The 14,194-nt window shown below is 35.4% G+C and overlaps 1 long non-coding RNA gene across 1 annotated transcript; it reads left to right on the forward strand.

Annotated features, from left to right (window-relative positions):
* Nucleotides 1-227: 227 nt before the first annotated feature.
* LOC149132910 (uncharacterized) lies at nucleotides 228-9,894 on the forward strand. The gene is made up of 2 exons (XR_016244037.1): nucleotides 228-594; nucleotides 3,867-9,894. It is a non-coding gene; the product is annotated as an uncharacterized LOC149132910 (long non-coding RNA).
* The last annotated feature ends 4,300 nt before the right edge of the window (nucleotides 9,895-14,194 follow it).

The following is a 14,194-nucleotide window of genomic DNA, read 5'->3' on the forward strand; positions in this document are numbered from 1 at the left end:
ATCCAACCATCGATCCATCCATCCATCCACCCATCGATCCATCCATCCATTTATCCAACTGATTACATCCATCCAACTTTTTGGTTTTTTATATACATACATATATATATATATATATATATATATACATACATATATATATATATATATATATATAAATATATATATATATATATATATATATATATATATATATATATATATATATATATATATATATATATATATATATATATATATATATATATATATATCAACCCATCCGTACCTAAAAAAAAACAAAAACCAAAAAAAATCCAGCCTAACAACCCTTATCTAAACTATCCGACTGACCACCCTTATACAATCTACCCCTAATCAAACCGACAATCCATCCATCCATCCAGCCAGCCAGCCAGCAAACCAGTCAGCGAGTCAACCAACCGACCGACCAGCCAACCAACCAACCAACCAGCCAGCCAGCCAGCCAGCCAGCCAGCCAACCAGCTTGCCAGCCAACCAGCTTGCCAGTTTGCCATCCGACAATCAGTCTTTCCATTCATCTATCCATCACTCCAGCCAGTTAGCTTGCCATCCAACCGGGCCCAAGGAACAGTAGGTGGTCCAGCCTTTGCTTACCTCTCTACTTTTCGAACCCCACTATTTCTTTCATTCGAGTACCTTTTTTTTTTTTTTTTTTTACCAACCGTCCCTTGTTCCATTCTTACTCTAACTTAAACATTTTACCCACTTCCCTTACCTTATTCAACCTGCCTGCCTACCTAACCTACCTACCTACCTACCTACCTACCTATCTTTATATACCCAACTATCTTATCTGTCTGTCTGTCTATTTGCAGCGGGTGCCGTGTCCGCGTGAGGAAGATTCATCGAACGATTGTAGTTTCGTTCGAATGCCGGGTATGATAATTTTTTTTTTTTTTTTTAGATCGAGCGGGATTTTGAAAAAAAACAAAAAAAAACATTTATTAAACTTCTGGCAAAAAGGCTTGATTGAACATCACCACATCTCATATTTAGACCTTATCAAAAAGTTACATGTTATAAAGTAAAGCAAAAACAAAAAAGAAAAGGAAAGAAATGAAAAGAAAACGAAAGGATAACGACGGAAAAGTAAAAGGAAACAAGGAAATATTCTAGTTATAAATCTCCATCTGTCTAAATAGATTGATAGCTAAAATCAATGTGACCGTTGCGTGCGTAAACACTCTTTTGGATGAGAGGAGCTTCCGTTTATATTTTATTTTATTATTTTATTCTGGTGTGGTGGTGTTGTTGGTTTTCTTTTTTGTTGTTTTCTACCCGATTACAAACAACACAAAAACGGGTGGAATAATATATATAGACACATACAGGACACACGCAAATATATCCGTCAGCATTTCCTTCTTTTCCCGCCCTTCTCTTTAATGGGTCTGTTTCTGTTTTTTCTTTCTATCTGAACGAAAATCCCCATCCAGCCGCGAAAACTAACACGCGCACACACACACGCACATATAAATATACACTTGTGTATACATACACACACACGAAGAATACGTATAACTACATAGATATGTGCTTTTTCACTCAATCAGAAACACACACACTCAGTAATATTAATAATAGTTAGTCATCATCATCATTATCGTCATCATCACCATCACCACCACCACCACCACCACCACCACCACCACCATCATCATCATTACCACCATCATCATCATTACCACCATAATAATAATAACAAAAGAACAACCACGTAACTTCGATCGCTCATTCTTCCTCCCGCTATTTCTCCTTGCATTTTCTCTCTCTCTCTCTCTCTCTCTCTCTCTCCTTTTCTCTTCCGTCTGGACTTGTTAACAGTAAAAGTTCTATAATATCTTCGTTGCTTTTTTTTCTTTCATTCTCCTCTTTCTTCTCTTGTTATGGTGAACCGAATTTTAGCGAACCAGTTTCGATTCTCACTTTTGGAACTACCGCTAACCATTCCTTCATTCATCACCACTTGGTCGTGTTGCTGTGGATTTTTTATGCCATCAATTAGAAGGAAAAACACGAAAAGCCATTAACATCACAACAGCATCTCGCATACCGTCACTTTTGTAAGAAAACGTTGAAAACCTCATTATTTTGCTAATTGTTACACAATTAAGTCATATTACTTTTTACTCACTGCGAGATACATTTCTTTTATTAGCCACACAGGACAAGATAATGATAAAACAACCACAGCTAATGTTGTAACTTCTAGTAGTAGTAGTAGTAGTAGTAGTAGTAGTAGTAGTAGTAGTAGTGGTGGTGGTGGTGGTGGTGGTGGTTGTTTCGACTACAGTTCCTTATTTTAACTTCCAAAACTCCGTACATCTCACAGAACTATTGTTGCATTCCTTTCGAGTAACTGTTTCACGTGTAGTTCTTTAAAAAGTAAAGACAGACAGACAGACAGACAGATAGATAGATAGATAGATAGATAGATAGATAGATAGATAGATAGATAGATAGATAGATAGAGTCGGGGGGAGACAGTGTGGTGAAGATAGAGAAGAGAAGGAAATATAGAGAGAAGAGCGAAAATAATAAGAGATAAACAAATGTATCTGGAGATAGAGAGAACGAGATAGAAAGTGAAAAATAGTCAGACAAGGAAAAGTGAAAGAGAGAGTATAAGATAAAAGAAGAGACAGAAAGAGTAAATGATTCTGAGAGAGGGGGAGAGGAAAGGACTGTTGCAGCAGATTGATAGACTGAAAGAGGGTAAAAGAGAAAGAGTGATAGATGTAGACTGGGGAAAGGGGGAAGGGGGATGCATAAAAAGATTAGGAAAGGAAGAAGAGAGGGAGACCAGACTGCGCAAGACAGAGTGAGAGAGAGGGAGAGAGAAGGTCAGATAAAGAGAAAGTGGGAGTGATTGAAAAGGGACAGTCAGAAAGAAAAAGAAAGATTAACATTAAGTAATAGAGAGAGAGAGAGAAAGAAAAAGATATATATATAAGGTGACAAAGAGAAAAAGAGGGGAAAGAAGACAAATAGAGGGTAAAAGGCGGAAGAGAGAAAGAAAGTAAGTAAACAGTTAAGTAGAGGTAAGAGAGAAAGAAAGTAAGTAAACAGTTAAATAGAGGCAAGAGAGAAAGAAAGTAAGTAAACAGTTAAGTAGAGGCAAGAGAGAAAGAAAGTAAGTAAACAGTTAAGTGGAAAGAGAGAGAAAGAAAGTATATAAGTAGTTAAGTGGAAAGAGAGAAAAGGAGATAGAAAGAAAGAGAGAGAGAGAGAGAGTGTGACTAAATAGTTTAAATGGACGAGAGAAGAGGAGAAAAAGAAAGAAAGAAAAGGAGGGAGGGAAAGTAAGAGAGAATAAAAAGCGAGAGCGAGACAGAAGGCGGCGAGGGTTTGTATATCTGTAAGTGTGTCCTATGTATACGTCTATCTTTATATATATATATATATATATGTGTATATATGTGTGTGTATTTATGTGGGTGTGTGAGTGTGTATGCGCACGCGTGTCAGTCGTGTACGTATATATATATATATAGATATATGCGATGTGTGTGTGTGTGTGTGTGTATGTTAATCTATGTATGTGTGTCGCTGGAGTACATAACCACGCAGTTCTCTCTCTCTCACTCACTCTCTCCCCCTCTCTCTATCAGTCTGCTTTTAACTAAAAGTCGTCGTCGTTCTCTAAAAATTTTTAACCTGACGCAGACGACAAGTTTTTTTTCCAACCAATGTTGTCTGTGTTTTTTTGGGGTTTTTTTTTACTGTAAAAGGAAGTTTTAAAAGCTGAACATTTTGAAGAAAGAAACAAGGAATAACCATATTAGACACATATCAAACAAATTTTTTGTTTTTACTCTGTGTATTCTTCTTTTTTCTTGCAGAAACAACGACGACGACGACAGAAAGGAGACGACACCGTTGTCGAAGGGAAATATATATATATATAGCAACAATCACCACATCTCCGTCTCCATCATCTGCCAGGAATCTAAACGTAAACCAAGAAAACAAGTTGTATATTTTTCACTTAATTTGAGGAAAACAATTACCACAAGTTCGATTTAAAAGGAGCTGATAACGACTCTTAAGGATATACCTATACATATATATACACATATATAATATACATACACACACGCATTACATTTATACAAATATTCATATATATATATATTTATATTTATATATATATTGCTTTATATAATATACATACACACACGAACATACCAACTTTAGTGAAGTAAAAAAAAACAACATTATCACCACCCTATTCAACTTATATATATATACATACAAACATATATATACATATACACACCTATATATACATATATATATACACTCATGTAGGCTACGTATGAGTATATATGTGTATATATTATATACACACGTACGCTTGAAAAACGAAGGGTAAAAGAGAGAAAGTGTTTATGTGAGAGGGGTGAGAGAAATACAAACATCCTCAACAACAAAAGGAGTATATATATATATATATAATATATATATTTATATATACATTATACACAACCACAACCAAAATCTTTTAACCAGGATAAAAATTATTATTATTATTATTACTACTCAGTAAAAGAAATCACAGAAGGAATATATATATATATATACACAAAAAAGCAGCATTATGAAAATGCCGGTGTCTGATAGTAATAATAATAATCACAATAATAATAATAATAATAATAATAATAATCATTACTATCATTATCGTTCAAATTGTAACCGAATGTGGTCACTCGGTCTGCCCTGGATTCTTCTCATTTTCTACAATACATGGATAGGAAACATTTTCACGGATGCCAGGCCTCACTGGATTAAGCATACACTTTATTGGAACAAGACTAACACAATGTAAGTAGTGTGGATATGTATATATATGAATTATGGATCTTTTTTTTTTTTTTTTTTACTACATCTTGCGGGATGTTGTATATATATGATAATAATATATGTTGTGAAGTTGTTTATGCTGTTTCTTCTCTTTATTGTTTTTTTTTTGTTGTTTTTTTTCTAAGAAACTTTTAAGTTTTTACTCCAAAAAAAAGAGGGGGGGGAATGAAAAAAAAACATCCCAAAACATGTGTATGTATCTATGTATGTATGTTATCAATCAGTTTCATTTCTCTGTGTGTGTATGTATGTATGTGTATATGTATGTATGTATGTATGTTATCAATCAGTTTCATTTCTCTGTGTGTGTATGTATGTATGTATGTGTATATGTATGTGTGTATGTATGCATGTGTGTATGTATGTATATGTGTATGTATGTATGTGTTATCAATCAGTTTCATTTCTCACTGTGCGTATGTATGTATGTGTGTATGTATGTGTATATGTATGTGTATATGTATGTTATCAATCAGTTTCATTTCTGTATGTATGTATGTATGTGCACATGTATGTATGTGTGTATGTATGTTTGTATGTACGCATGTGTATATGCATATATGTACGTATATGTGTATATATACGCGTGTGTGTGCATGTGTCGGCGTATTAGTGTGTGCATGCGTGTATGTTGTGTAGGCATATGTGTATATGTGACTATGCATGTATGTGTGAATGTATGTTATGTATCTATGTTATGTATGTACCATGCCAAAGCGGCCTTGGGTTCCGAGTTCAAATACCACCGAGGTTTACTTCGCCTTTCATTCTTCGGAGTCGATAAAAATAAGCAGCATTGAGCACGAGGGTCGAGATGGAATCGGCCAGCATCCTCTCCCAAATTCCAAGTCTTGTGCTAGTATTGGAAACAAGTATTATATTACCAAGGACATTTTGTCAAACGATCTAGATCGTTAAGCAAAAAGTCTTCTGGTATTTATCATGGATCTTTACTCTCTGAGTTCAAATCCTACCGGGTTCAACTTTGCCTTTTATCCTTCCAGAGGTCAATGAAATAAAGTAACAGTGAACTTTTGGGAGTTCGATATAATCGGCGGCTAACCTGGTTGCTCTCGAGTTGACAAAAAATACCTGAAAATATTCTGGAAGTCAAAACAGACATTGAAATTACATACTTTTATGATCTTTCACCATGCTGTTTGATAAGTTTAAAAAGTTGGAAATCTTTATTTTATCAAACATGGCAATCTGTCCATCATAGAGAAACCTACCCTCTTCACTTTCACCTAAATTTAACCTTGTACCTAGCAAATCCAGTCGAAACCAACTTTGCTTTTCATCTCCCTATGGTCGATAAAATAAAGTACCGGTTAATTAATGGGTGCCAATGGTATTAACTAACTTGGTCCCTAAAAACTTAGGCCTCCTTGTACCCCAGAAAGAATAATTTTTAGATTTTAACTGAAACTGTAGTTCGGACATTATTGTTATACACTAAGTCAGTTTTGCCTTTCGTTTCTTTGGGTTCGATAAGTACCAGCGATATATTGAAGGATGAACCGGTTCGATTGGCGTATGTGCTTCCTTTAGGGGACAGTTTGTGGACTTGTCAGTTATAGGTATGTATTGTTGAAAAGGCGGTGAAGTAGAAGTTAAAGTATGGCACCGAACCATCTTCTTTATAATAATGTTTAATCGTACCGACTTTCCAGGTCAAATCCCGCCAGGGTCGATTTTTGCCCCCATCTTCTTTCCCTTCCTCTGATGCTGAGGGCAGGTGAGGGTGGACGATAAATTAAATACCAGTAATATTTTAGGGAAGAATCAACGGACAAAATCGATAATTCCTCTACGAAATTGTGGCATCCTTGCCTTTCTAGATTTTATAGTCCTTTCGCCTCTAAGGTCGATGGGTCGATGGCATATATGTATAATTATTTATTTAACCTCAATTCATATCTGATGGGTAGACAGACACTCATGTGAACAAAGGCGTTCCAGTCATGACCATCTTTTGTATATCGTTTTGTACATCAGACATTAGATTGTTTCATTTCAATTGTGTCCTTCTTTAAGAAGATAGTGTGTGATTTAAGGAAGATTTGTCTGTTATTTCTAGCAGGTCACGCGATCGTGCAATGACATTTCTCGTTGGTTCTTAAGGTTTCCTCCGAATATGTCACAGTAACATTTTCTCGAATCATCCATCAAATCCTACCCCGGTCCCCCCCCCCTCCCGCCTACAAATTTTTGGCTTTATCCTTGTCTCAAATTTTATTTTCAACACTTGCGTTTCGTCCGTCCGCTCTCGGGTGATCGTGGCCAAACCGTGGCCTACAGGACTTTCTGAATAGCAAGCCAACGAAAATTTCCCTTGGAACTTTTCAAGTAGTACGGATCGCTTGATAATGAGCCATGGCTCATGCAGACCGCTTTACGAAAAAATGCTTGCTCATGCCGGGTCTTGGGGTTCGAGGACTTAAACCTTATGTACTGAGAACACACACACACACACACATATATGTATGTATATATGTATATATACGTATATGTATATTATATACTTATCCCTTGCAAAATTGTCGTTAGACTATTATTGACGAGTGTTGTTGGATTATGAAGTTAACTTCCGGTTGAGTAAATTCCTAGACCATAATTTCCAAATTAAATTCTTCACAGAATGTGCTGGTGAATGTCATACTATCTCGTTTGAGTTCGTGTTTGTTTAAGAAACCATTGTTATTGGGGGATGATGTCGTGGATGTAGGAGTTAAGTATTATTAGTAAAGTGCATTTGCAACCGGGTTTCGAATCTTATTTGGAGTCACTTCATATTTGTGAGACATTAATATACCCGTATGAAATATAAATACCCATTCAATCCGACCACCTTCTGTATATTTATCAGAGAACTTATGAATGTCACTTTACATGACTAAACCGATCAATAAAACTAGCCGTGATAGCAAAAACGCTAAACAGGATGTCTTAGAGTATCCTGCGTGCGGAACTTTACTGTTAAAGGTTCAAATCGCTTCAAGTTCAGAACGATTTCCCTTTTGGGGGGGGGGGCTCAGATAATAAAATAAACACTCAAGTGTCCCTGAATATCTCCCCTTCTTTACTATTTATAATATTTTGAAGTAAAGTCATGAAAGGCACAATATTTTGCACATAACTTTTCCGTAAAAGGTTAATGCAAAACATTTGTTCGTGGTGTCATGGAAGAATCTAATTGTGGTCGTTAATGAAAGGCCCTCCAACTATGACCATGCCGTCGTGTTTTAGGGATACATGAGACATCAATATTGATTTATGTCAGGTCTTCCTTCACTAAATTATCCCAATATGTACTTTAAGACTGTAAGATATGATTCGAGGAAGAATTGGCTACTGTTTCTAACAGGTCGAGCAACCACGACGAGGCTCTCTTGTGGGTTCGAAATTGTGATGCAGTGGTAAGTTTAGAGACAGTAGTTTCGATTCCCAGGTGACATCTCTTCACCTCATTTTTACCTTATTCTAACTTCACATCGCTAATTCTTTTATGGTGGTACCGTGGACATATCGATTATATATCCATTCCTCTTCTCCTGTTCCTTGCTTTATTATTATTATTAAATCTTTCATTATCCACGTTAGAAACTATCGATTTCTTTCGACTAGGCACAAGACCGGAATTTGTAAGATTTGTATGGTCTAGTAAACTGACCACCGTTTATTACTGGTACTCATTTTTTTCAATCTCGGAAGGATGTGTGCATTAGTCGATCTATCGGCGAAGTTTTTTTTAATAAAAGAACGATAATAAAAACTATAATGAAAATCTAAATTATTTGGTCAGAACATTTTTATTCCCATTATGGTTGGTCGATGGAAGAACAGACAGAGCGTCGCAGCATTGAAAAAGAATGTATAATTACGTCCTCTTTTGTTCTGAGTTCAAATCCCGCTGGGGTCAATTTATTTATTTATTTTTATCTCATACTTTCGACTGTCGATAAAATAGTTTCCTAAGCGCATGTTTCCTCTCGCTAAATTTGTTACAAATAAGAAATTAATTGTTATTATAATTATTATACTAATATTGACGTCTTTCAGTATTTTATTTTGTCCTCTAAGGCCAACTTTGATTTTCAGTCTTCCTAGGTAAAAACAAAGGGGGGGGGGGAAGCATCCTTCTCGAGCCCTATGGACTCATAAGGGCCAGTCTCTCAGTTTCTTATGGCGTATGTAAATTTGCCACCCCCACTACGGAAAGCCGGTCCGTTGCAGTGTTACTCATTTTCAACGTATTTTGCTCGAGAACACAACGCGTCGCCCAGTCCAGGAATGGAAACCACAATCTTACGATCATACGATCAAAACCTTAACTACTAGGCCAGATATCTCCACTGTCTTCCAGTGTTATAGCGATAAAATAATTAGCGATTATTTACTGAGTTCGATGCAGTTGATTATACCCCTCCCCCCCCCCACTAATATTTCGTCCTGAAGCATCAAGTTAGCCTCTACGCGACCGATCGATCTGCTAGAAATAGCAGCTAAATTACTCTAAAACGACACCTACCAACTTGAATGGGAACAGTTTTGGTATAGTTATCCCCCGAATTCCCATTCCTCATGAGAAAGGAAGGTGGTAACCCCCCCCCCACCGCCACCTTCATTTTCTGATAGCATTCTCGTGTTTCATTAAACGGAAATAAAAAAATATGAATAAAAATTTTTTTGCAACCTCCTCCATCTCCGGATTCCTTCTTTTCCCATTGGGTGATGTTGTCCTAGATACATTGTCTGAATAGAATTACGGGAATGGCCACAACTAGAATGGAATGTCGCGACCATCCTGTCTTCACGCATCTACTCAGTTAGCAATCACTTAGTACTAAACATCAATTTTTCTATTATAATCTTGTTGCATAAGAAAATTACGTAAATGAATCTTGACATTAATAAAAGAAAATAAAACGACGTTACATTTGGTTATACGCTGAGCCAGTTTCCCTTTTTCATTAACCCTCGCTTAAAAAAAAAAATAGAAAATGGACCATCTTCACCCTACATGCCACCACCACTACCATTTCAACAAACATTATTTAAGATGTCTTATGCTCCATTCTGGCCTTTATTCACTAGTTTTCGTACTTTCATTTTAAAAAACTTTTTAGCACATGCTGTGACAATAACAGTTGATGAGACATGGTTACACTATAGGCTTACTATGTATCGCAAAGAAATTTGCTATCTCTCTCCGCAACGTGGTCAATGTTCAACGTGGTCATAGTTTCGAATTTCACCTGTCGTTTTTTTTGGGGTTTTTTTTGCCTTAAAGTCTTTCTAATATAATTCCGACTCCCATCTAGGATGCTTTAGAGCAGGGGTTTTCAAACTGTGGTCCGCGGACCACAGGGGGTCCGTAAGGACAAGACAGGGGGTCCGTGGACAGCAAATACTTTTTATGGGCAATTTGATTTTATATGTTTTTTAATCGAAATCTTTTAATCGACAATAAACTTATTTGTTAAATACTGTTAAATAAATAAATGCAAAAATATGTTATTTTAAGCAAATATTTATGTATAAATTTCATAAGTGTTTATAAGGGGGTCCCTTAGGTAAAGCCTGAAAGATAAAGGGGTTCGCAAGTCAAAAAGTTTGAAAACCCCTGCTTTAGAGTAATAATTGATTTTAAATTTTGGCACAAGGTAATCAAGTTCGTGGGAGGGAGGGGGGGTTAATAGAATTACATCGACCCAGTGCTCAACTGGTACTGATTTTATCGATTCCGGAAAGATGAAAGGCCAAGTCGAACCTAACGGTAATTGATGCATTTAAAGTAGTATTAAACCTACACAAATACTTGACGAATACTTTATTTTACCGACACCGGAACGATGAAAAGCAAACTCCATTTCTGAGGAATTTGAACTGGAAACCCAAAAGACCGTAAAACAAATACCGCGAGTCATTTTATTCGACGCACTAACCACTCTAAAAATCCAGCGCAATAGATCTACAGCAGGATTTCATGTCGCAAAGAGGAAATTTGGTGGGGAAAAAAACCAATGATTTCCGTACGCTATCCAATTTTTCGCTTCCATTTACAAGTTAGAAGGACTTGTGCCTCTATCCATAAAAATCGATATTGTTTATTGAAAGCGAATCCACGTGCTAGTTTCGATCCTCAGTATGAACTTTTTCAAAACGTTCATGTATGACGGTTTGTTCGGCCACAAGACCTTCAAAATATCATCAAAATGGTATTGAATCTTGAAATACTAATGTAGAAATAATGAAATCCTGCTGTAGATCTCTCTATTATAGCCTGATTATTCAGCGAGCTATATTACGTAGCTAGTCGACTATTTGAAACTGAAGCCCCATTCTGACGGTACTCCGAGTCACCTGCTTGTTTATTAAGCGGTTTTGTGAAATGTGGAAACAGATTAGCAACGGAGATATCCTCTCTGATTCGAATTAAAAAAAAAATTACTTTACAGAATACTTTTCTGCTATTTCTAAAGCAACGTACCTTACAATACATACAAACATATATATACATACGACAGGCTTCTTCCAGTTTCCGCCTACCAAATCCACTCACAAGGGTTTGATCGGCTCGAAGCTATAGTAGAAGACGCTTGCCCACGGTGCCACGCAGTGGGACTGAACCCAGAACCATGTGGGTGGGAAGCAAACTTCTTACCACACAGCCACGCCATATATATATGCGTGTATGTTTGTATTTCTCTCTCTCTCTCTCTCTCTATATATATATATATCTATATATATATATATCTTATATATATATCTATATATATATATATCTATATATATATATATCTATATATATATATCTATATATATATATATATATATATATATATATATATATATATATATATATATATATATTTATTTATTTATGTGTTTCAGCCAAGTGGCTGCGGTCATGCTGGTGCACCTCTATATATATATATATATATATATATATGTATGTATATATATATATATGTATGTATATATATATATATGTATGTATATATATATATATGTATGTATATATGTATATATATATATATATATATGTATGTATGTATGCAGACGCTCACGTCTACACCACACAAAGACGAGCGTACTGGGCCTTGACAACTGCCTTTCGTCGTTTTGGTCCAGTAGAGTTATTTAGCTATTATATATGTATATAAATATATTCTACATATGTACTAACTTCTTTGTTTGTGAAACCAGTTGCGAAGTATTTTAAAATAGGATAAATATGCAAGACTGTAAGGAACATAGTTTAAACAGCGCTTTAGTTGAAAGATACACCATGTACAAGTATATATATACATTTTGTAAAGAGCTTCATAAAATTATGTATACATAATCGCGAACCCAATGAATTTGTAAATGCTACTTGAAGCAAACAACTTTCTTTGTTGTGTGCGTGTGTGTGTGTGCGTAGAGATATGTATAGATGTATGTATGTATGTGTGCATATTTATATATTTATAAATGTATGTATATGTATTTATGTGTATATATATATATATAAGCATACATATGAATATATAAATGCATACACATATTTATGCATATACAAATACATACATATATATAATATATATGCATATACAAATAGATGTATATATGTGTGTGTGTGTATATATATATATATATATATATATATATATATGTGTGTATATACATATATATACACATATATATATATATATATATATATATATATACATACCGGAGTAAGCACATAAATGTGAAACAAGGTGGAAAAAAGCGTACTCAAATACCATACACAAATGTGTGTGTGTGTGTGTGTGTGTGTATACTAGCATATCGTAATATTTATGTTCAGATACAAATATATATGTTAACTCTCGCATATTTCACAACTATAGCAAATTAAATTCAGGTTTAGAGCGATAATATGCTTAGATATAAAGATAGCTAACACGAAAAACCACGTGCAAATAGATGCAGGCTTTGTATATTTGGCACTCCGTCGGTTATAACGACGAGTGTTCCAGTTGATCCGATCAACGGAACAGCCTGTTCGTGAATTTAACGTGCATGGTAAATTCTGAGCACTCCAGACACACGTAACTCCAGACACGCGTAGTTCTCAGGGAGATTCAGCGTGACGCAGAATATTATAAGACTGACCCTTCGAAATATAGGTACTACTTATGTTTGCCAGCTGAGTGAACTGGACACACGTGAAATAAAGTGTCTTACTGAAAAACTACAACGCGCTGCCGGGAATCGAACTCACGACGTTAGGATCACGAGCGTAGCCACGAGCCTTCACTTTACGTACTAAAGACATATTTTCTGACACATATGTTCCCCAAGAAATGAATTCGTGTTCCTAGCAGTATCACACGGAGATTAGACCGTGTTGTGTTGTCTTCATCGGAAGATTCAGAGAAATCCTTCTTTAGAGTAGATTTAATTGTAAATCATGTCTCAAAATTCTACATTCCTCTTATTTTCAATATCGATTTGACAGAATTATGCGTTCCTGCCAGAGAAAAAGGGAAAAAAAAGGTGGGGGGGGGGGGACCTTATGAAACACACACACAAACGCGTGCGCGTATATATATCTTATATGTTCTAGTTGTTTATATCAGCCATTTCATTGCGGCCATCCTGGGGAACCGACTTGAAGAGTTTTGTCGAACAAATCGACCCCATAAAGTTTGGTTACTTATTCCATCGCTTTCTGTGTCGAACTTCTATATTACAAAGGTGTATATTACATCGGTGATGAGGAACATATACAACACACACACACACACACACATTATGTGCTTCTTTCAGTTTTCTATTATCAAATACACTTGAAGGTTTTTGTCGAACTGGGACTGCACTAAAAGACACTTGCACAAAATGTCACACAAACGGGACCGAACGCTAGACCAAATGGCTCAGAAGCAAGCTTCTTAACTGCACAGCTACCTCCGCGCCTATATATATATATATATATATATATATATATATATACACATACATATATATATACCTATATATACATCTAAGTATATATACATATATATGCACACATACATATACATACGTATATATATGCATATAATTTATGCATATATGTATACATCTCTCTCTCTCTCTCTCTGTATATATATATATATATATATATATATATATATATATACATATATATGCATTTATATATACTTCTATATGCCTCTGTAAGAATATGTGTATATATATGTGTTTGTGTGTGTACACGAAAAAAATGTATATGCATATATACATGTGAAAATATGCATGTGTTATATACATATATAGTACGCACACACAT

Source organism: Octopus bimaculoides, chromosome 13, assembly GCF_046866305.1.
Source record: "Octopus bimaculoides isolate indiv1 chromosome 13, ASM4686630v1, whole genome shotgun sequence".
NCBI classification, from domain to species: Eukaryota; Metazoa; Mollusca; class Cephalopoda; order Octopoda; family Octopodidae; genus Octopus; species Octopus bimaculoides.